The sequence below is a fragment of the Corvus moneduloides genome, chromosome 9 (genome assembly GCF_009650955.1).
Source record: "Corvus moneduloides isolate bCorMon1 chromosome 9, bCorMon1.pri, whole genome shotgun sequence".
NCBI classification, from domain to species: domain Eukaryota; kingdom Metazoa; phylum Chordata; class Aves; order Passeriformes; family Corvidae; genus Corvus; species Corvus moneduloides.
In genome coordinates, this window is record NC_045484.1 from 20,760,184 (window position 1) to 20,781,428 (window position 21,245).

A 21,245-nucleotide genomic window follows, 5' to 3' on the forward strand; every position below is an offset into this window, starting at 1 on the left:
ATTCACAGAGATTAATCCAGTTACAAACCAAATTGGTTTATATTATGCTTCAAAATCTTAGGAGATTAGAAAATAGCCTTGTTCAGTAAAATTTTAGAAGTGCTATTCTCACTAGCAATGAAAAGTGTAACTTGTTTTCTTGAATATATTCTATTTTATATATATATATGTTTAAAACTTATGACTTGTCTTAAGTTAAGCTTCAGGCTAGCTTTAAGCCATTCAACAAGGTGACAAGTCCGCTTCTCCATAGAAACGAGTGAACACTGCCACACAGTAAGATAAAATATGCTTATAATACATATAATGTTCCACGTGTTTGCTTACAAGAGCAGAGTCATGGTTTTCACAGAGAGCTGGAATTATTTATTCTATCTCAAAACTTTTTTTCTCTTCTAAATGTGTGTCAGCTCAGATATACAGCTAGAAAAAGAAGGTCCATTTGTGAGAAACATCAGTGATGTGTCCAGTAGGTTTTCTGCACTTGGACTGATAGTGATACAACATACAAAGTCACTTGATGGCAAGTTTCCATGTAGGTTGCACATGGGTGTATGTGTGGGCTTTAAAAAATGCAATAGGAGCTTGATCACTGAAATAGGATGTTTATAAGATGAATAAGCAAGTAAATTCATTTTCTGTTCAGACTTGTTCAAGATTGAGTTGATTAACTAAAATTTCAAGTTCTGATTGTTGAATGGACACGTAAAAATACAGCTGACACTTGACTTGCTGATTTATATACGAGTATAAAATGAACAATCAGTAAAAGGATAAAGCTGGCATAATAGGAATACACTGGTTCTTTATGCAGTTTTGAGATGCCTTTATGCAATGCTAGTGAATCTTAGAGCACTTTTATTACTAGTCATTGGGAGCATGGGAGGTACAAAAATAACGCAGTCATCATCCACAAAATATTTTCATAATACAAATCAAGTTGAGAAGATTTTGTTTCCAGATAAGTTCCTCCTTCCTCACTTGGAACTCACAATTTATTATACATTAAAATTTTTAGTAAGATCTGTTTTTGGAATAACTTAGCACATGAGAAAGTAAATCTAAAAGTACTTTGTTGAGAAGAGTAAAGAGGGCAGAAGAGAGGAGGCATTTGATTCATAGGCGTAGGAAAAAGCTTAGAATAAATTGTCAGCTGCCAAAAATGAAAAATAGCAATTTTTGTTCCATATCTCACAGGACACTGCCAAGAGCTTTTCATTTTCATTGTTCATGAATAGTTTTGCCCAGAAATGAATCTTTTTATAGGTGACTAATTTTTTTCTGTCTGGTGTGTTTAATGTTAAACACGTTAAACATTATAAAACAAAATGTCCTGGTTACCATGGGGATACACTGCTTCTCCCCCACCACCACTTCCCCTGGGTGTCTGTTAAAATGCCAAACCCAAATGAACATGCAGCACTTGCTCACACTGTGAATGCATGTTTGTTTCCACCAGTGCACACACTGTCTCTTTAGCACCAGAAGTAAGGTTACTCTGAGATTTTCAGTTATAACAAAAGAAATTCGCTCATGCACGCCAAAGTGCTAATGAATTGGCAGCTGTTAATTCAGTTAGACAGTATTTTCAATTAAGTGTTTCATGTAGTACCAAGGTTTACAATTTAACTGTAGAAGCAAGAAATAAAACATGTATTAGCTATGAACCCTTTGAGTGACATGTCTTCTGAATAATTTTTAATAAGGGAAATATGCCCTCTTTTACCTCGTTTGCTTGTAGTATAATTCATTTGCTGTCCAACCAAGCAGGGTAGTGGAGATAATCTGTCTTTTGAACTTGATCAGTAGGAATCTGAGCTTCATATGTAACCTTAACTTGGCACATTCAAGTGCAGAGACTGGTCTTCCTGGGCTCTTTCTGTAGATGTTGAAAAGATACAGGTAATGAAGGCAGTTTCTGGGCTTCTGCTCTGCTTTTAAGTTAAATCTGGAAAGTGTCTACCATCATTCTGGATTTGAGCCCTGAACAGGAATCTCAAACTGTCAGTGGTGCTGGTGTTCACTCCTATGTGATGGCAATTTGTTTGAAATTTTATTTAAATCTTTCACATCCTGTATGAGAGGGCCCTAATTACAAGCCAGGCTTGTCCTTGAAAACCTTTTCTGTTTGGAAAAAATGTGCCTAAGTCTAGGCAGAAGCGTGCCAGGTCTTTTTATTTATTTATTTTCTTTAGACAGCTGCATCTTACTTGAAAACTGCTAATTTATGTTTTTCTGGTTTATGTTGAACATTCTGCGTGCTGTTCAGTTTGGAGTAACAATAGAGCCCTTTATTGTGGTGTAGAACCTGAAGGAATAGGCAAGGTAGTCAAAACAGTAACAGGCATATTCTGTGACCTGATGCCCCTTCATGTAGGTTATACATAATTCAAAATATTAATGCAGAGCCACTAATACCTGAGAGTGCTCCAAACATGTGACAAAGGGATGTTTGTAAAGGAGAGAGGAAAGATAAAAGGGATTGTTTGGACAGGAGTTCATAACATCTGTAAGGGCTAAAACTCCCTGACAAAGGTGACTCACTCTTACAGTCCGTGCTGATGTGAAAACCTCCATTTACCTTCCTTCCTGGAGTGATGTGGACTTCAGGGTTTTAGTAGCCTTAGGCAAAACTACTGTGGCCATATGGGTCCAGCTCACCCTCTCATCCCATTTCATCAAAACTTCCCTGATTCACATATGTGAAATGTCCCAGAACCTGGAAGTCTCTGGATTATTGTTTTCTTGAAGCCCAAGTCAAATTTTATACACTAGAATAATAACATCTTTGAAGAATTTGCAATAAAGCAAATTTTAAAAAATACAGTTGGCTGAAATAGGTAGCAGTATTTCCATCTTGAAATATAAAACCCTACTCTTGAGTAGTAAAAACTAAGCAGAATAATACGTTTGAAAAACAAAGATCTTCCTTCTTGGTGTGCCACTTTTATGTTTAATGAGTTCTAATCTGGAATGGTTTTTTAATAATGCTACTACAATCTAGCTATCATTTCATATTGACTTGGCTTTGAAGCCTCTATAGCCATTAGAAAAAGCCATTTAAATGGGAATACCTCATATGTGAGGAGTGTTTATACATGGTACTGAATATAGTCTAATTAATTCAATTATTAAAAATAAGTATCGGATTACTTCACTGCAGATTCTTAGACCAGTTTGGATTAGATTGTCCCTATAAATTCATAACTTCCAAAATTCATTTAACTTTTGTGATTGGTAACTTGCTCTTTCAACATGGAGTGTGACTAATTTCAGTAACTAAAGTCAAATCTGCAATAATCTGTGTGTGTTGTAAGACTCCTGAATTGTCTAATGTACTTACCCTTTATCAGTGTCTGGAGATCGTTCTCTTTAATGAAGAGCTAAAACTTTTATTTCCCCCTACCTTGTTCCTACCAAAAAAAAAAAAAAAAAAAAGGCTTAAAACCCAGACATTCTAAACTTATGGCTGAAGTGGATTTATTTTAGTCGATATTAGACCTGATGACTACATAGAATTGTGTGAAATTTACCACTATTACATTTTTTAAATTATTTGTTTAGTAGCATCTTATTATTATTTTTGATATGCTGACTTCCATACAACTATAAAGTCTTTGTCCAAGTAGTATTTGAAGTAGTAAAAATAATATTAAAAGTATGCATTTTGTTATTATGGCACTGAATTGATAATACTGTAAAAATTTAATGGAAGTTGTGCCAAAAAGCCAGAACAGCCTCATGTAAACTGGCTACTGAAACCACACCTAAATGAGTCAGTAGAGTATGTCTCCAGGCAGAATTCTTTTTGTTTAAGGTTAGGCACGAAACAGAATTGTTTCTCTAAAGGATTTTGCTTCAGGTAAAACCAGTGAAAACACTTTGCTGAGGGCAATCTAGCCTTTCTCATATTTATTCTTTATATATGGTAGCATTAATGGAAAAAAAAATCAGAATGTAGAGCTCTCCAGGGAATACAGCAGGCAGAACTGAGCAAAACAGAGGACCTATAACAATACATGAAGTGATTGTGTAAGGATGTGTAATGTATCCAAGCAGAAAGTGGTTTTAACACTGTTAAATTTTTTTTGTTTCCTTTTGTCTCAACAAAAACTATCCTTTTATAACTTTATCTTCTGTAACTATCTACAAGAATACAAATATTTTTCTTTCAAAAATATGTAAATACAAGATTCAAAGTACCACCTTCAAAGTATCTACAGACAAAATTATTGAGATGGTAACGTAATTAATGCAGAGGTCTCTAACAGTTGTGCTGAGCCAACTCTCATCCAGTCAAGGATGGTTTATTAGGTTTGGGCCATGGAAGTTGACCCCACAGAACCTAATCTGACTTTAGAAAAATTCTCACTGTCCATGGCTTAACTGCACAGCCACTAGAGTGATTCCACACACCCAGCCAGTCCAGTACGGTTTCCCTTGAGTCAGATCAAATAAGCCTCTGGAGCTGAATTCAGCTGTAATCCCCCTTGTCCTGCATGCCCTTTTGAAAAGCCAGTGTAGATCTAGAGCTGTAGCCAAGGATATAAGCCCGGTTTAACCAGAGCTGGGGCAGGAAGCAGTAATAGCTTGTTAATGCTGTTCCAGGGGCATGGTGTAAAGAGAGCAGAGCAGCTGTCACTGAACTAACCTAGATGTCCTTAGGATCAACTTCTCAGTTGTGCTGAGTTCTAATGAGTGAACTTTGTTAATATTTTGTCAGGGGAAAAAATCACATATTATTTGCTCTAATAATAGGAGAAGCAATTAAGCAATTTCATGGATTGAGATGGGTGGGAACAGTGATGTTGCTGCTGAAAGCAGGAGCTGTGTCACGGCTTCGTCAAAGCTGGAACTTGCGGTCTTGGCAATTCTCCATGCACAAACATAAGCTGAGGCATCCCACAAACATGGAGGGATATAAAGCTTCTGCTCTTGTAGAAAGTACTGACTTGGGAGGGGCTCGATCTACTAATTTTTAGCTTTTCCCACTGTAACTTGCTGAAAAGTTGTCATTAACACTATTATCCCCTGATCAGAATAGGAGGTGGTTTTGTTGTGGTTCAGTTTTTGTGGTTGGGTTTGTTTTTTTCTTTCCCACTACCAACACTGATGAAGCCTGAGAATTTGTTACTGCCCTATAAATGAGCAATATGTAAGGCTGCCCATAATAAATACAACTACCAGTTACTGGTACAAGAGAGATGCTGTAGCACAGAGGAAGCTGCAGCCACAAGAATTAGAGATGTGATATAATTGGGTAGAGTATATGAGGAACAAGGGCCACCAACTGGAAGTGAAAATGTGTGGGAGAAAGCAGTGTGGTGCTGCTAGGCAGGAGTATATTCCTTTACACTTTGGAATTATTTCAAAGCTGCTATAGGATACTGCAGGGTAGGGGCTGCAGGCTAGCACAAGTGGGTTAAAAAGATTTTGAGCTGTGGGGATATCAGCATGGACATAGAGCCTCAACCAGCTTCAAACAAAGCAGGTTTCTCCAGGTTTTAATGTAAATCCTCTTGGGTGGAGGTGTTAGTGAACCTGCTTGATCTCAGTCATTACTACACATGGGCTGCTCTTTTCTTCTTTGCATATTGTTAATTTTCCTCTGGAAGGTTAACAGAGCCAAACTACACAGTAGGTACACAATGGCTGGATGAAATCCAGAGAAAAGCAGGGAGCGTGCAGAGGTGGGGCAAGAGCCTCAGGAGTATCCCTTTCGTTAGCAGGAACCATGACCTGAAACATCACACCATTAACTCTCTTTGTTAACTTTCCATCACTAGACATCACTGCTTCTTAAGCAAGATGGCAGAACTTAATATCTAAATCCTCCTCTGTGAATTCAAGGCAAATCCTGGTATAGGGTGTGGTTACAGTATAGTTTGACTGGTTTAATCTTGTTGCCAAAAAGTTACCGCTGCCAGAGGAGGATTGCCTTGTTCCTCCTCTCTACTGGCAGCACTCCCTCCCCCCATCTCACATGCTGGCTCTCCTCAGCCCCATGGTGAGCCAATGCAGTTTAATTTTTACATGAAAACGAGCACACCAGAAATAGGAACAGCTTATTGGTGGTTTAGGAAATCCAACTGGTTTACCATGGGTGTAGATGAGCAGCAGGGTGGGCAGTAGGAAAGACTGTGGGGCAGGGATGGGGGGGGGGGGGGGGGGGGGAAGTGCTGCTTCCCGTGTCAGCAGCCGCTGGATTTGGTCAGGTCTGTTGCTCAACTGCGTCTTTGCAGCGCCATGGGAATCTGAAAAAAAACCCACCATCAAAGCACCCAGTCGATTTTGCTCCGAAGCAGCTGAGCAGAACCTTCAGTTCTCCTGTGAAAGCACTGACGCTTGTCTGCAGTGCAATAATAGCCTCAGCCATTGCAGCTGTTCAGCTAAGTGAGCATATTTCTAAATGGATTGCAAGGCACAGTGCTTTAGTGCACACAGGTGCTCCTGCAGCAGTGAGAACACCGCTCTTGCTCGGATCCAGGGACATGCAGAACAGGCCTGCAGGAGAGCAGTGGCATAGAGTCGAGAGAAATTTTCCCTCTCTCTCTCTCGTGGGATTTCAGTTGTTTTGAATCTGATCACAGAAGACTTCCAAGTCAGCAAGATGTAGGGAAAAGTGAGAACTGCTTGGGAAAGTGGAAAAGCTGCTGAGGTTTTCTGCAGACTCTGCAGAAGGAGTGTCTGTATGACTAGACTTGCAGTTCGGGCAATTAGGATTTTATTAAATCTGCTTTCTTTACAAAAGTATCGATCACTTGAATTATGATACTGGCACTAACTACTTTTAAAAGCAACTGAAAATACTCTTCAATACTTTGTTACAGAGAACTGTTTAACCTAAGGATTTTCCAGCAATCTGGAAATGTTGTTACTACCAAAAAGGTTTTTTGAATTTCATTAGCATTTAACAGAAAACGTGAGTCTCTGTGGTTTTGGTCTACACGAAACTCTTCCAGATGCGTTATAACTGTGGTGTTTCAGGAAGAAAACAATGAGAGGTTCAAGAATAATCAGAGCCAGACAGTAGTTTTGTTGTCTCTGTAGGAGTAGAGGTAAATGATGTATTAAAGCAGGCTGCGGGCGGTAGGTAGTAGTAACTCTTGGTGATCGCACAGTAACTCTTGGTGAGCTGAGAACCAGGCAGCACCACAGTAAGAAATTTAAAAGCGTAGTCGATTAATTTTTAGTCATAAGGCAGAGGGCTGGAGTACCTCACGGAGCCTGTTCTTGCGGCACCGCTTGAGCTAAGTCAGGAGAGAGCACTGGAAATTGCTCAGGAGCTGCGAACCAAACAGCCCCGCTTTGGGGGCACGAAACTGGCAGCGGGGGCAGGAGCACCTCCTGCCGCGCTCCCCCGTGCCCTGCCCAGCCCAGCAACCCTCGAGTGTTCCCGCGCTGCCGGGGGCTCGGCCGGGGCGCCCAGAGCCTCCCGCCCTCCCGCTGCTGCCGCCCGCGCAGGCGGAGCTGTCCCCGTCCCTCAGGGCGCCCCGCCAGACACCTGCCCGGCCGCGCTGCGCTCCCGGCCCCGCGTCGCCGCCGCGCTCCGCCGGCAGGGGGAGCTGCAGGGAGCGGGTCCCGCCGCAGAGCAGGGGGGAGGGGAAGGAAGCGGAAGGAGCCGCCGCCGCGCTGAGGGGAGCAGGCGCTGTGCGGAGCCGCCGCCGCCGCCGCCTGGTGCGGGCGGCACGGAGGGAGCGAGCGGCGCGCGGGGCTGCGCGGGCCGGCCGCGCCGAGGAGCGGGCGCCAGGTGAGGGCCGGGCCCGGGAGAGGGAATGGGGGGGGGGGGGACCCGGGCGGTGCCGAGTTCGGAGCCCGCGCGGGGAGGGGGAAGGAGGAGGAGGGAGCGAGCGGGGGAAGCCCCCACGTGACCAGCGCGTGCGGGGAGGAGGTGGCGGCTCGCGCGCCCTGTTCGAATCAGCTGGCCCGCGGTGGCGCCTCGCGCGCGTGCGCGGCAGCCCCGCCTCCCCCCGGCTTTACGTGTGCGCGCGCCCGCCGCGGCGGGCCCGGGGCACGTGCGCGGCGCCGCGGCCGCCATGTTGTGTCTGAGCCGCGCGCGGGCACTGTGCGCGCGCGCGCGCGGGTTGGGCCGCGTGAGGCGGGGGAAGGGGGCGGGCGGCGAAGGAAGGCGGGAAGTCTCGCGAGGTCGCGCGGCCCCCGCGGGAGCGGGCCGGGTGCGGGATGGCGGCGGCGCTGGGCGCGCTGGGTAATGGTACCGGGCCGGGGGCGGGACCGGGACCCGCCGCCCCTCCCGCCGGGGAACGGGCACTCGGGAGCGGGCGGGGCGCGCGCCCCGGGGAGCGCCACTGGCTCCGCGCCGCCGCCTCCTCCCCCCGCCCCGGCCCTGCCCCTCCTCACCTCACATCACCCCGTGCCTGCCCCGCGGCCGCCCCCCTCCCCCCCCTTCCCTCCCCCGCCTCGGGCTCTCCCCGTCCCGCCGCTTCCCCCGCGCTGCTCCGCTCCCGTCCGCGCGCCCGGGGCCCGCCAGCCGCGGATGCCCGGCAGAGCCCCTCGGGTTGCCCCCGCTGTGCCCCCCCGGCACCGGGTGTCCCGAGTTCCCAGCGCTGCGCCGGCCGTGCGGCGCTCGCAGCTGCCGGCCCGTGTTCACACCCTGAGCTCCCGGGCCCTTCCTCGGCCACCCCGCGGCCGCGGCCCCCCGGCAGTGTCCCGCCGGCTCTGCCTGCCCCGCCGCCCTGGCCCGGGCTGTTGCCGCTGCCCTCAGTCGGGTTTCTGCTGTGGAACCCAAGCGGCGCCTGCCCCGCAGGGACAGGGGCGCTGATGTTTAAGGATGCAGGGGTCCAGAAGAGCTATTTAACATCCCAAGTCTGCTCGCGATGGAGGCTGTGATATATGTCCCGTTATACCACAAACTTGTAACATACAGTTCTGTTTTCTCTTGTATTCAGAAAAATCGTTTCAGTAGTATCCGAGTGTCCCAGCTCAGCAATATTCCCTTTGTCTCCTAATCCTGATCTCTCTTCAGGGAGAGCATATGGTTCTGTTTCTTCCTTATGGTGTTTTGTATTCCATCCCTGATTATCCAGTAACGTTGGCAGTTTTTGTAGTCTTGGAGTATTTGACTAATCTGGTTCTAGGCTAACACATAACAGATACTTAAGTTTTTATAAAAGAATATGTTCTTGAGGCTTTGACGTTCCAAATTTTATTTTGTAAATATGTTTCCAGTAATTATTAAACAAACCAGTAGCTCTTCCATGGTTGTACATATATTTTTATGTTTACCATTGATATTGTCGTTATGCTGTACTAATCACTATGTAGTGATTGTTTACTGAGGCCTTTAAGTGAAGCTCTAAGTGTACCCTGTATTTTACATTAAATACTGACTTGTGCAATCTTTTAAGGACATGCTTTTTGGGCGTATTTCCAACCTGTGGTTAAATACTAGCTTCCTGTCCTAGCTGCTCCAAGGACTGGTGATCTAGTAGGGACTGGTAGATTTGGGATTACCACAGTGTGATTCCTTACATAAGCAAGTGTAACTTTCCAGAAAAGAAGTTGACAAGGCACTGTTGTAGTTTGTTTTCAAGCGTCTTTTAATTTTACTGTACTGTCTTTTGGATTAATGGTATTAAGTTTGCTTAATCAGAAGTGGAAAAAAGTGTAAGGGAAAAACATGGTGTGTGTTAAACAGCAGGGGAGAAAAATGCATCTCTTTAAAGAGTATGTGGGAAAATGTTAAAAAAAAATAGCTATCAGGTGAAAATTTTCACTCAACTGAGGAAACGTCCCTTTGCCTCAGAAGGACTTAGCAGTTAAATTAGTTTGACATGCGACTTGTAGCAAGTCATTAAGAACCTAAACAACTTTGGTTTCAAGCTTTTTCCAGCACTGTCATGTTTATTCCATAAAAAATTCTATGCCTTGAGTTTACAGACTTGAATTTAAAAGCTTTTTGTGAAGGAGTGTTACGCAGTGCAACCATGTGTATTAGTAAGGAGCAGCAGTGAATGACCTTACATTGAGATGCTGCTGATAATTTATATTTCTGGTTGTTTAGTTTATCATAGGTAGTTGTTGCAATTCTCAGTTGTACCACTGTTAAATGAAATTATTTTTCCTTGGCCTTGCATACTCTAAGTGTATAATTACTAAGAGAGATGCTGTATTAAATAGCTTCGTTATTTAGGTATTTAGTGATGGAGTTCAATCATATGTCTTGTCTCCTAATTTGTAACATTTCTGGATAAAGAGAGCGAATAGGATTCTTTGGCTCAGTGTTATTATGGATTTAATGTGCAAAAATAACTAGATCTTTATTTCACAGAATTTGGGAATATATCCTAATAAGGGCTTTTGTTCTACAGCTGAGCAGCATGTGACTGCTCTGATGTTTATCATTGTCTCTAACATACTTGTGTAGTGAGATTACATAGTGAGATATGCTGTCCATAGTCTCATACAGAATGAAGGTTTTACACTCCCAGTATTTTCAGGAGACTTAAAGTTTTTGTTGTTTGTTTGTTTGGGGTGGTTTTTTTTGGTCCATTTTGTCTGGATCCAGTTCTTCAGATCATTTTAGGTACTTAAGTTGACTTCTGGTCAGTAATAGTTGTGTGGTTGTTACAAAGTGGAAGGACTTGTACTCTGCTCTTTTACCATAAGGGAAATAAGAAATGTGTTAACATTCCTAAAAGTACTGGGGAAGTTGGAACAGAAGTCATTGCAGTCTGCCCTGCTTCCAATTGTGCTTTTTTTCTTGTTTCGTTTTTTTTCTTTTAAATTACCTTTCATATTTCTAAATCCCTCTTTAAGGTCTCTAGAGCTAATCTGTGGAGGTTTGCTTTGTCTTGGTTTTCCCAAAAATGTAAGTGTTTGCATTGTGTGGGAACTGATGATACAGGTCATAAGGAACCAGATTTGCAAGAGAGAATTTATTCATCAAGTATTTGGCACTTACATCCATAGATACAGGTTGCACTCACAGTTCTAGAAATGCAGTACTGTAGGACCTATTGTTCCCTTTCTCTCAGGTTGGTTTAAAACTACTTGGATTATTCCAGACGGATATTTGTAGATTTTGTCCTTAAAAACCTTGAAGAAGAAAAATTCTGCCACTTCCGTAGGCGGGAGTGAAGTTGCAGAAAGTGAGAAACCTTCTCACTTCTGTAGTGAGGGTTGTTTTTTTAGTTTCCAAATTAAGTGTTGTTTGCTGGAAGTCAAGCTGCTGCTAAGAATTTGCTCCTGGTAAGCTTCAACACTTAAGGGTATATTGTTCTAGTTTTAAGAACACTGTAAATATGGTTTGTGGTTGTAGAAGAACCATCATGGGAGTTTTAGTTTTCTGAAAACCTTCCTTCTGTTTGAGTAACTCTAAAAGACACTTCAGACATGTAGAGCTGAACATTAAATGGTGTGTTCTTATTGGACACTTGTGTTTCAAACAAAAAGACCTTTAAAAAGATTCCCTTAAGGAGTGCAGCTTTGTAATCAAAATACTTGGGGTTTGTAGTGTAATAGGTTGATAATTTATATGGTTTGTGTTCAGAATTTGAGTATTAGTTAACAGTTTGTGTTTAATTACTTTCCCTTATACAGGCAGTTGGTTGTATCTTCAGTCCAAAAGCTTAGTAGCTTAACTTACAATAACTGCTCTTTAAAGTTACTTCAGTGTTTCGATGCTTACAATGAATTCAGGTAAACATAGAAATACAGAAAGCTCAGCAAGTCCAATCCTCTGCCCTTTGGAGGCATAGTGAGGTCATTCCCTCTGATGGCAGAGTTCCTCATTGTGTTGCTTGTTTCAGCAGCTCCATCACCCACCCCATGGTTAAAGTTTTACCTGATACTCAATTTAAATATTTTTGCTTTGCATACAGCTGATTGCTTTGTCTCTTGTTGCTTCAGAAAAGAGTTGATTCTCCTTGTAGCAGTGTTTTAGATTGCTGTTAGCTGCTCTCCAGTTTTTCTGGTCTTTTGAACTTCATCACAGGACATAGAAATATGGATGTTGGCAAGAGAGATAGTTTGATTGTCTAAGATTTTACAAATGTTTTTAGTAGTTCAGATTTAAATATAATATTAAAACACAAGTATTTGTTTTGATTGAGGGTGAACATGTGCTTGACAAAGTATCAGTAAGAAGTGTAAAAGCTCATCTTTACAAGTATATGTCAGTAGTAGAGAAGTGGGGTTTTTGTCTTAAAAGGATGATTCTAACTTTGTTTACAACACTTCAGTTAGAAAATTTAAAAGTCAGAAAGGAAAGGAGTGTTTGTGAGAGTTTACCTTTTGGTACATAAATTATAACATCCTGCTTTTTCTTGATGTTTTTGTTTTATTAGCATATATATATATGTACATGAGATCTGAATTTTTCAGAGCTCGTGGTGCGGGGTTTTTTGTGTGAATTGAAGCGTCTCTGAAGTATCTCTAGTTTAGGAAGGAAAAACTGGGAGATAGCCCACATTTCAAATTGGAAGAGCTGTGCAACTGGGTTACTGTGCCACACAGAAATGAATTAAAGAGGGAAGAGAGTGACAGAACCTCCCCTGTATGTTTGTGTTTTAAACATACTCTGCGTGTACTGTGGTGTGGAAGTTAGCAATGTTATCTCCACAGCCAAGGAATCTAGAAACACCAAAGATAGATACTGTCAGATAAGTTTTGCCATGCTGCTTAATTACTTATTAAATAAATGCTTCAAGAACATTTCAGATTGAAGGCATGGGTGTGTTGTGCAGGTGTATTTTCTGAATTTATTCTTGTTTATTTTTTCGTTTTGTGGCCTGGGTTATAGAACAGAGCAGATTTACTAATTGCCTGGACAGGATAAGTCTGGGAGGGAGTACAAGCATTAGAGTGTGAAATAGTCTTGGAAAACTGAATGAATGACCTGAGGTGTATGGGATGCAGTTCAGTAAAAAGAAACACAAAATAATGCCTTTGGGTAGAAATAATAAATTTAAATATGAGAAACACTTGGCTGGGTAACAGTTCTGTAAATAAGCAGCTGGCTGTATCACAAAATGAACACAGTCGTGACAGTTCTGTGAAAACCCAGCAGTCTTACCGGGGTGTGTGAACAGGATTGTTGTGAGAGGGAAGTTGCTCTGCAGTACTCAGTGTAAGGCCTCAGATAATGCAGTGTCTCTGTTACTCTGCTTCAAACAGATTTGGACCAGCTGAGAGTATTTAGGGAAGAGTTGCAATAATGACCTTTATGGAAGGACTGAAAGAATTGTACTTGTTTAGTCTTTAGCAGAGACGAGGAGACATAATAATAGGTTTCAAATATGGTAAAGTTTGCAACAGACAATAATGTAATAAACTGTTCTCTCTAGGTGGTATAAGAAATAATAGTCCTGAAGAGCACAAAAGGAGATTTTGATATCAGGAAAACCTTTCCAGCTCCAGGAAAGATTATCCAGGACAGATAATTAGAGGGTTATATATCTGAGGGAAGTAATGGGATCGCTATTGCTGAAAGTACTCTAGAAAAGGTTAAATAACCTCCTTTTAGAGGTGATTGAGATGTAGTTTTCTGTCCTTGGCTTAGGGGGTAAGATAACTTTTTAGTATTAGATCTCTCCTCATTTTTAGAATTTTGTAATATTGCTGGCCATGATTTAAAAAATAAAACAACAAAACAACATGGTGGAGAAAAAAATTAGTGACATAACAGTTGTAAGATTCAGTAAAAAAATTCATTAAATATATTCATTAAAGGTTTTTTATAAAATATTTATTAAAGCCATCTGTAATGTAATATTGAAGATAACTTTCATAGAGTCTTCACTGTAGATTTAATATCTTTGACTTGCCTTTATGTGGTTTTAGTGATCCAAAAGAAATAAACTGAGCTAGAGTCGAAGTCTTTCAGAAGACTTCATTCAAGAGAAGCAAATCTCAGAAGATAAATTCTAATGAGCCAGGGTGTCGGGTGCATTCCAGCCTCTGAAGTAGAGCACACCCTGCAGCTTCACCTTCTCTTCGTAAAAAAGGAGATTACAGTTAATATCTGAGACATGTATTTTGAGGGATAATCTTCACTGATAAAGTCTTCAAGTTCCTGAAGAGTTTGTTATATAAATATATATTTGATTAAACTGGAAGAGCTAACCTTGACACAAATATGTTTTTAAAGCTTTTTAGAATTAAGAATACTGAACAATTTGATAAAACTGTTTTGAACCAAATTCAGTTTAATGCCTTATTCTGCATTTTTTTCTATTCAAAATCAACTGCCTACATCTCATGTGACCTTGTTCAAGCATTTCTGATTTTTGAAATTTGACAAAGCTGCCTCAGGGTTAAGGGCAAGTGAAGGATAGGCTTTGTGTCACATACGTCTATGCTCTGGAATTAGGGAAAGGGTTAAAGTGAAACAAATTCTGTCACATTCCCAGTGTTTTAAAAAGAGTGTAGAGGATTTACATAAAACAGTGCTTTCAATCTATTATAGCCTAACTGTAATTAGACTTTTAGTACATTTTTCCATCTCACCAATTATATGGATTAAACTTTATGTGTACTTCCACTTCACAGGCTATGAGCATTCTCTTTGATGTAATTGTTGGGAAATTGTGACGAAACCATTGAGAAACAAAGTGTTGGTAACTGACAAGGCACTGGGTTTAGATCCTGGTGTAGTGTTTGCTTACATAAACCTGAAAATCAATAACGAAAGAATGCAAACACTGTTCACCATATTAGACTGATGTCAGAAAAGGAATTTGTTCCCTTCCTCAAATATTTTAAGTCTTCCAGGGATTTTCCTTCTACGTATCACTGCAGTACAGAGGCTTTTTTGTAACCTCTTATAAAGGGATCATGGTATCTCATGTAGTAAGGGCACAAAGGCTTAAGTCTTAGGCAGAGACAGATGCACCTATTCCCTAAGCTCCACCTGGAGAGGTGAAACTGAGATGCAATTGTCAGAACTGTCTGGAAAAGGCTGCTTTAACCTGGAGTTTGGAGCAGCAGTTGCTGCAGAGTTGCCTGGGGCAGTGTATAGGTGGTGCCTGACTAAAGACTTGGAGTAGAAAGATGTTAACATTACAACAGATGCTGTGGTTTGTTTGCTTTGAGTTATTTTCCTATTTCTAATGTAAAAAAAATTTGCAACCTCAAAAATTGTATCTTATTAATAATTTAAAAATTAGAATATATTGGTATATGTTTTCCACCCACTACCTTCTTTTCTTTTACTTGAGCTTTCTATGTACATGTCTCTGAAAGTCAGAGTATAACTAGCAGCAGGTTTTAGTGGTTAGGGATACATGATCGTATTGCTTTTGTTAGTAACTAATCTGTATAATTGTCACTTGAATAGTTGTCAGTATTTCTGTGCCTTGCTATGGTGCCAGCACTGTTCTTTGGGGATTTCCTCAAAAGCTAGACTTCAGGAAAAAGAAAGCTAACTAGATGTTCTCAGGTCTTCTCAGTCCTCACTTGTCAACATTTCTGGTTTTTTTGGTTCAGGTCTATTTATTTAGCCTTGGGAAAATAGGCAAAATGAGAAGCCACTAGAGCTTATGGAATTTTTTTATTTTTAACTAGTGTTCTATTTTCAGTGGAATCATGGTGTTTATTCCATCAGTTTTCTGGAAATTCTGCTATATTCAGTGCATTGTAAAAAAGGCAGAAAGGCTGAAAAAAATATTCACAGTATCATTGTAGAGGCTGCTATAGTGCACTTACTTTTCATATGTGCGTGGATAGTTTTAAATCCATCTCTGAGGAAGTGGTTTATAACAGAACAAAGTGTAGTTACATAATTTCTCTTAAGTGAGGTCAGGTGAGAATTTTTCTGCATCATGGGAATTCAGTGATCCTTTGTTAAGAGCATTCCTAAAATACTTCAGATGAAAAAGGTTCTTCACATATCTGCCATTTCACAGCCAGTGCTGAAAAGGACAATGAGAAACATTCACTCCTTCTGTGATGTCCTAGTGCAAATAAAGCTTCCCACACTTCTCCCATCCCAAAGTGAAGTCTGTCTTTTTCGGATTTCTTGCCATGTATTTTGGAGGTCTGAATTGTTGAACCAAAGTGAATTTTGCAAATCCTTGAGAATGCTCTATACTTATTCTCATAAATGGATTGCTTTTTCGAGTACAGTTTGTTGTCAGGACCATTCAGATTATACAAGTGTACAGGAACAGATTTGTTGTGCAGTCTTTGGGTTTTGTTCTATGACTGCACCTCAAAAAAAACCCCTCACGCCAACAATGTAGGTAACTAATATCTTGTTAATATTGATGAGTTTTAAGTTATGTCTCTCATGATCGGAAAATATCTCTGGTTAATTCCAGCTCAGAAGCAGTTTTATTGGAAATTCCCATGTTGCATGAAGGGTTATTTTTTCTTCAGTCAGAATTCTGAGTATAGAGAGGGAATGTTTTCCTCTCAGGTTCTGGAGGTAAAGGCAGGCCAGTTACTGTCATTTATCCAGTGTGACTCGTGTCTCATTGATTTTCCACTTGAGAGTTAACTCTGGTGATCAGACCTTTGTGTCCTGCTTTTAGGGTGTATCTCAGAATTGAATTAGTTGCAGTTAGATCAGCTATCCTTTTAAAAAACTTTTTAGATTGTTGTATGTCTGTATTTACTTGGCCAAAGAAATTCCCTCAAAGAAACCATCCGGAAAGGTCAGGAGACTCTCAGTGAGGAGAGCTCTGGAGAAGCTTACTGTGTAAAATTCTTGGTACCATTTTCAGTTTTGATTCATGTGTCACTACAGCTTTGTTATATGACTTGTACCAAATAATCATGTGGACGTTTCTTCTCATCCTGTCTGTTCTGTCAGCAGGCCTGATTTGCAGACGTGGCGTGAGCTCCAATCCCTTAAATGTGCCCTTCCTATATGTGGGCTGTAGTGTGGCTTCCCTGGTTGGTTCACTCTTGTAACTGCCTTGAAATCAAAGTTTGCTTTTCTAATACTTAGACATTAGCTTCTCTTGAAGTGTGGACAACTGTTGCTTTTTTGACCTTCACTGACCATATTTTCCATTGGGAGAAGAAGTCAAAATGAGCCCAGGGGTTTGAATCAGTAACAAATAAGAATACAGAAAATTTGCAGGTGTTTTTCCCCCTCAAATGCCTCTTTTTGTGCCTCAGATTCTGTTATTGACGACTTGGATCAGCTAGATTTCAGTTAAGTTTTCAACAGAATTTTAACAGTTTATATTAAAGTGAACAGTAAACCAGAGTGAAAATAAAGTAAAACATGGTGCTATGACCCCTGCTCTGTGGAAGCAGACATGAAGAATGTCTCCCCAGCATTCACAATTCCAGAATACTACAGGTTATAGCTGGGGAATACAGATAGATGGAAACAATAACATGGTGGAATTAGTTCCTGTGCATCAGTTGTAAAGTATTTTTATCCTCAGCATGGAAGTTTCGAGTTCCAAGATAAGAGAAGTAACTGTGCTACTTAGGCTTACAAAGCGTAAGGGAGAGCCTGAGAGAAAGGCTTCACATTACAGCAAACCTGATCCAAGGACTGTCTGTCACCAAAATGCAAAGTCGTGGGCCCTGTTTTCCACCGGCACCTGTGCTCATTTCACCATTACAGTGAGCCTGTCTAGGAAGCTAAACTAGAAGAAAAATGACTCTTTTGTAAGGACTTGTATTTTCTATATTAGCTCACTGTGAGATTGGATTGAATACAAAAGCAAATACATGGAAAAAATAGGGATGATGTGCCTGAAAGTTACAGGGGAGTGGGATTGCTCCTGTTTGTAGATTAAATCACTTAACGGTAAATAAAACCTCACCTGGGAAGTCTTGTTGCAAAATTAAAGAGAATGATTGAAAGCTCACCAGCCTGTGAATCCACTCTGTTGATAAAGGAGTGGGAGCACAGATGGGTGTGGCTTTGATTGCTGTGATAGGAAGGTGGAGGGAAAGTGGTGTCTTGGACAAAACAGTAAAGAAGGAAGTGCTCTTTTGGGAAGCTTCTAAATGAATGTAATTGAGCAGGGGCACAGAAAAGACCATTGCAATAGTTCAGGTGCAAAATGATGAGATTGTTATGAGAGTTACCCACTTGGAGTGACAGTGAAAACCTTTGGACGTCAAGCCACCTACTGAAAGAGGGTTCAGTCTCTAAAAAAAGCTGTTTGCTGTTTTTGTAACCTTAATTGTCAGTGAATGGGTAACCTTTGACATAGGCCTCTGGATTTGCCAACATATTTTTAATTATGATGCTGTTAACTCACACATGGATTTACGTTTTATTTTCTTAGTGGCTTTTAAATACACATACATTGCAGAGTTGCTCCTTTCTTACCACTTAGAGCCAATAAAAAAAATGTTTTAGTGTTTTCCTCAGTGGAGCAAGGATAATCCAAACTGTGTGCATGCAGAACTCAGAAAGGAAGCAGTGCCCACCTTAGCTGGCATGGGATTTAAGAGGGGTATTTTAAGTCAAAATGGGCAGATGTTTAGAAGATGGTCATTTCAATGTTGATAAATACCTGTAGTGATATTTCAATAAAATTATTTCAGTGACTGCAGAAAAAAACCCTCCTCTAGTCTAGTGATGATACAAATCTGGTGACTCTTTATTTCACCACTGTCTTGAGTCAGAAGGATCTCACAAAACTGAGCAAATGGGTATTAAAATAGAAACTCATTGTTAGGAATGTGAAGTAATGCGTAAGAGTAAAAGAACTTTATGCAAAAAAGCCCAACCCTGACTTGAAATCAGCTATTAGTGCTCAGGAAAGTCTTCTGATAGACGTTTCTGTAAAGCCATCAAGTCAGTTTTCACTAGGTGTTAAAAAAGTGAATAGAGTTGAGTATTAATAGAAAGGGGTCATGACATAAAGTATTAACTATTCTGTGGTAAAAATCTATGACATACATAGGCCATGCTTTGAATATGATTATCCCACACTGATCTGTCTGCTAGACTTAGTACAGAAAAGGGCAATAAGAATAATCAAAACTTGGGATAGCTTCTTTATGCAGAACACCAAGGAGGTAAACCAGATAAAGTAACCATTAATTCTAGGATCTTACAGCAAAGGTATGTCCTCAGATGCTGTGAAACTTAATTTTTAAAGGTATGAGAGTTTTATGTTGGTTTTTTTTCCTACTGTTATCAAGGAAGGAATGTGTTTAATTGCTTATTGCCCTAGGAGAGATAATATATCACTGAGTTATGAGGGCTTTGTATGTTCAAGATACAGCAAAGGCAGCCTAGGAGATATATTCTTACTGTATTTTTTTTTCTTCTTCTATGGCTACAGCATTGTGCTGAAATACAGTTGTTCACAGCTGAATAATTTTGTGTTTTTTTACAGAAATTTTAGATGTTCTCCAAGATAACTGGCAATCAGGGTTGGGGTTTTTTCTATAGTACTTTTTAAAAGCTTAAGCAGTTTTATGGATGGTATATAAACTACATTTGTCAAGTTAATCCTTACTTAATATTTCATGTCCGCTCTTCAGAGGTACTAAGTAAGGAATAAGTGCAGCATTTGTTTTGATATAGTGCTGTTAAATTCCATAGAATACTTTGTAAAAACTGTGCCTTAGAAAGAGTCAGTAAGGCTTTTTTAGGACATCACTGGCAAACTGTAAGTGTTTTATTATTAAAAAGAACCATATATAGAGTCTTCTGCTTGATATCTTTATAAATGTGAATGTGCAAAAGTGAACCATTATGATTTCTAACTTTGTGACTGCTTTTATTGATTATTTTCAAATTCATACTCTAAAGATTCCAAACTATCTATGGCATATTCAGAAAGCTACTGGTCATACTGGTTTTGGTCTTGTAAGACATAACCATTGCAGTAATTACATCTCTGTAGCTGAATGTTTCAGAGGGATAAAGTAGGAAAAAAGTCAGTTTTACATTGTATTTGTGTCAGTGTCTAAACCCCTAGTAAATAATGTAACTGTTTAGTCTACACTTTCTTCAAATGAGAAGTTTCTAAATGTGTTGTCATTTGATACAGTGTGTGAGCAATCCTGGTGTGCAGCTCAGAAACACAGCAAGAACTTAACTGCAAGTGCAGGTTTTTTGCTGCTGTGATGGGTTGGCCATTTAGGGAAATGTCTGAACCCTGGCAATCTGCTCATGTTTGCTCAGGGTAGGTATGGAAACTACATAATTCACACTCTCTGACACACCTTCTGGCAGCTTCTTCCTGCTTCCTGAATCTGTGATAAAATGTGCTGAAGGTAGATGGTATCTCTTTTTTTTTCCTTTGTTCTTGTGCTCTGAGAAATTCTCTAGTGGCTGAACCTGGAACTTGAATACCCTTTAATGTTTCTTCAGTCCTTTAACCTGATGTTACAGGTTAATTGCGAGGAATGGTAAAATGAGTGTCTCCTTTTATTTATGGAAATAGATACTATCGAGAATTTTAGATACCATAACCAGACTTGTATTTTTATATAAAAAGTTAAATTGCTATTCTACTAAAATGTGGTCAGAGTTTGCCCTGAATTATTGAATTAATAACTGTTGAAGTATAAAATCCATTAAATACTTCCACAGTCATGAATCCTATTGTCTTGAGACAAAAGAGGAAAGTCAAATCTGTGAGAAATTACTTCAGTTTCAGAAAATTAAAATGAGAAGAGGCAAGATGCTGTTTAAAGCCTTGAAGTCTCATGTATTCTATTAAGGTAGATATAGCTGCAAACATACACCTTTGTTTCTAGTGCTGAGTGTATGTATTTGCAATATCTATGACATTACAGTTGCAAAGGCATGCTTTATGCATGCAGTAGCTTCCCGTCCTTGATAATACCACGAGGTGGTTTTTTGTTTTATCCCTGAAAAATGTATCTAGGCAAAGTCAGAAAAACTGAAGTGGAAGGGGAAGCTGTGAGTAGAACACAAAAAATTTATTCCGCCAATAAAAAATAGACAAAGCAAAACAGAAAAAAGCCAGTTGAAGGCAGAACGGAGAAAGAGTTAAAATGAAGTTGCTGTGAGAGCTGCAATTGGTATCTATCCTTGTAGCCTTTCCTTTTTTGCCAGGTCTTTATACCCATTTGTAAAAATGAAAATACAGAATTCTCTTTTTACAAAAACATCAGTGGGATAGCCTGAACGCTAAAAATTTATGGGAGCTCAAGGGAAGACAAGGAAAATTCATGGGAGAGAAATTCACTGAAGTTTAGAAAATAGATAGAAATCACATATGAGGACTCTGAGCTAAAAATATTTGGAAGCTAGAATGGTATTATACACAGCAGCTCTTGCTTAACCATCTGCTTATCGCGGCTGTTGGAGACAAAGTACTGACTGCAGA

At 40.5% G+C, this 21,245-nt stretch overlaps 1 protein-coding gene across 3 annotated transcripts in view; it reads left to right on the forward strand.

Annotated features, from left to right (window-relative positions):
• Window positions 1-7,679: 7,679 nt before the first annotated feature.
• The window catches only part of ZZZ3 (zinc finger ZZ-type containing 3), a 58,464-nt gene continuing 44,898 nt past the window's right edge, over window positions 7,680-21,245 (forward strand). For 2 of the 3 annotated variants that reach the window (XM_032118699.1, XM_032118702.1), the window contains exon 1: window positions 7,680-7,750. The gene's annotated coding sequence lies outside the window, so the exon portion shown is untranslated. Of the gene's footprint in view, window positions 7,751-8,151; window positions 8,207-21,245 lie in introns of those variants that run through there. The other variant, XM_032118700.1, reaches the window with a different exon arrangement.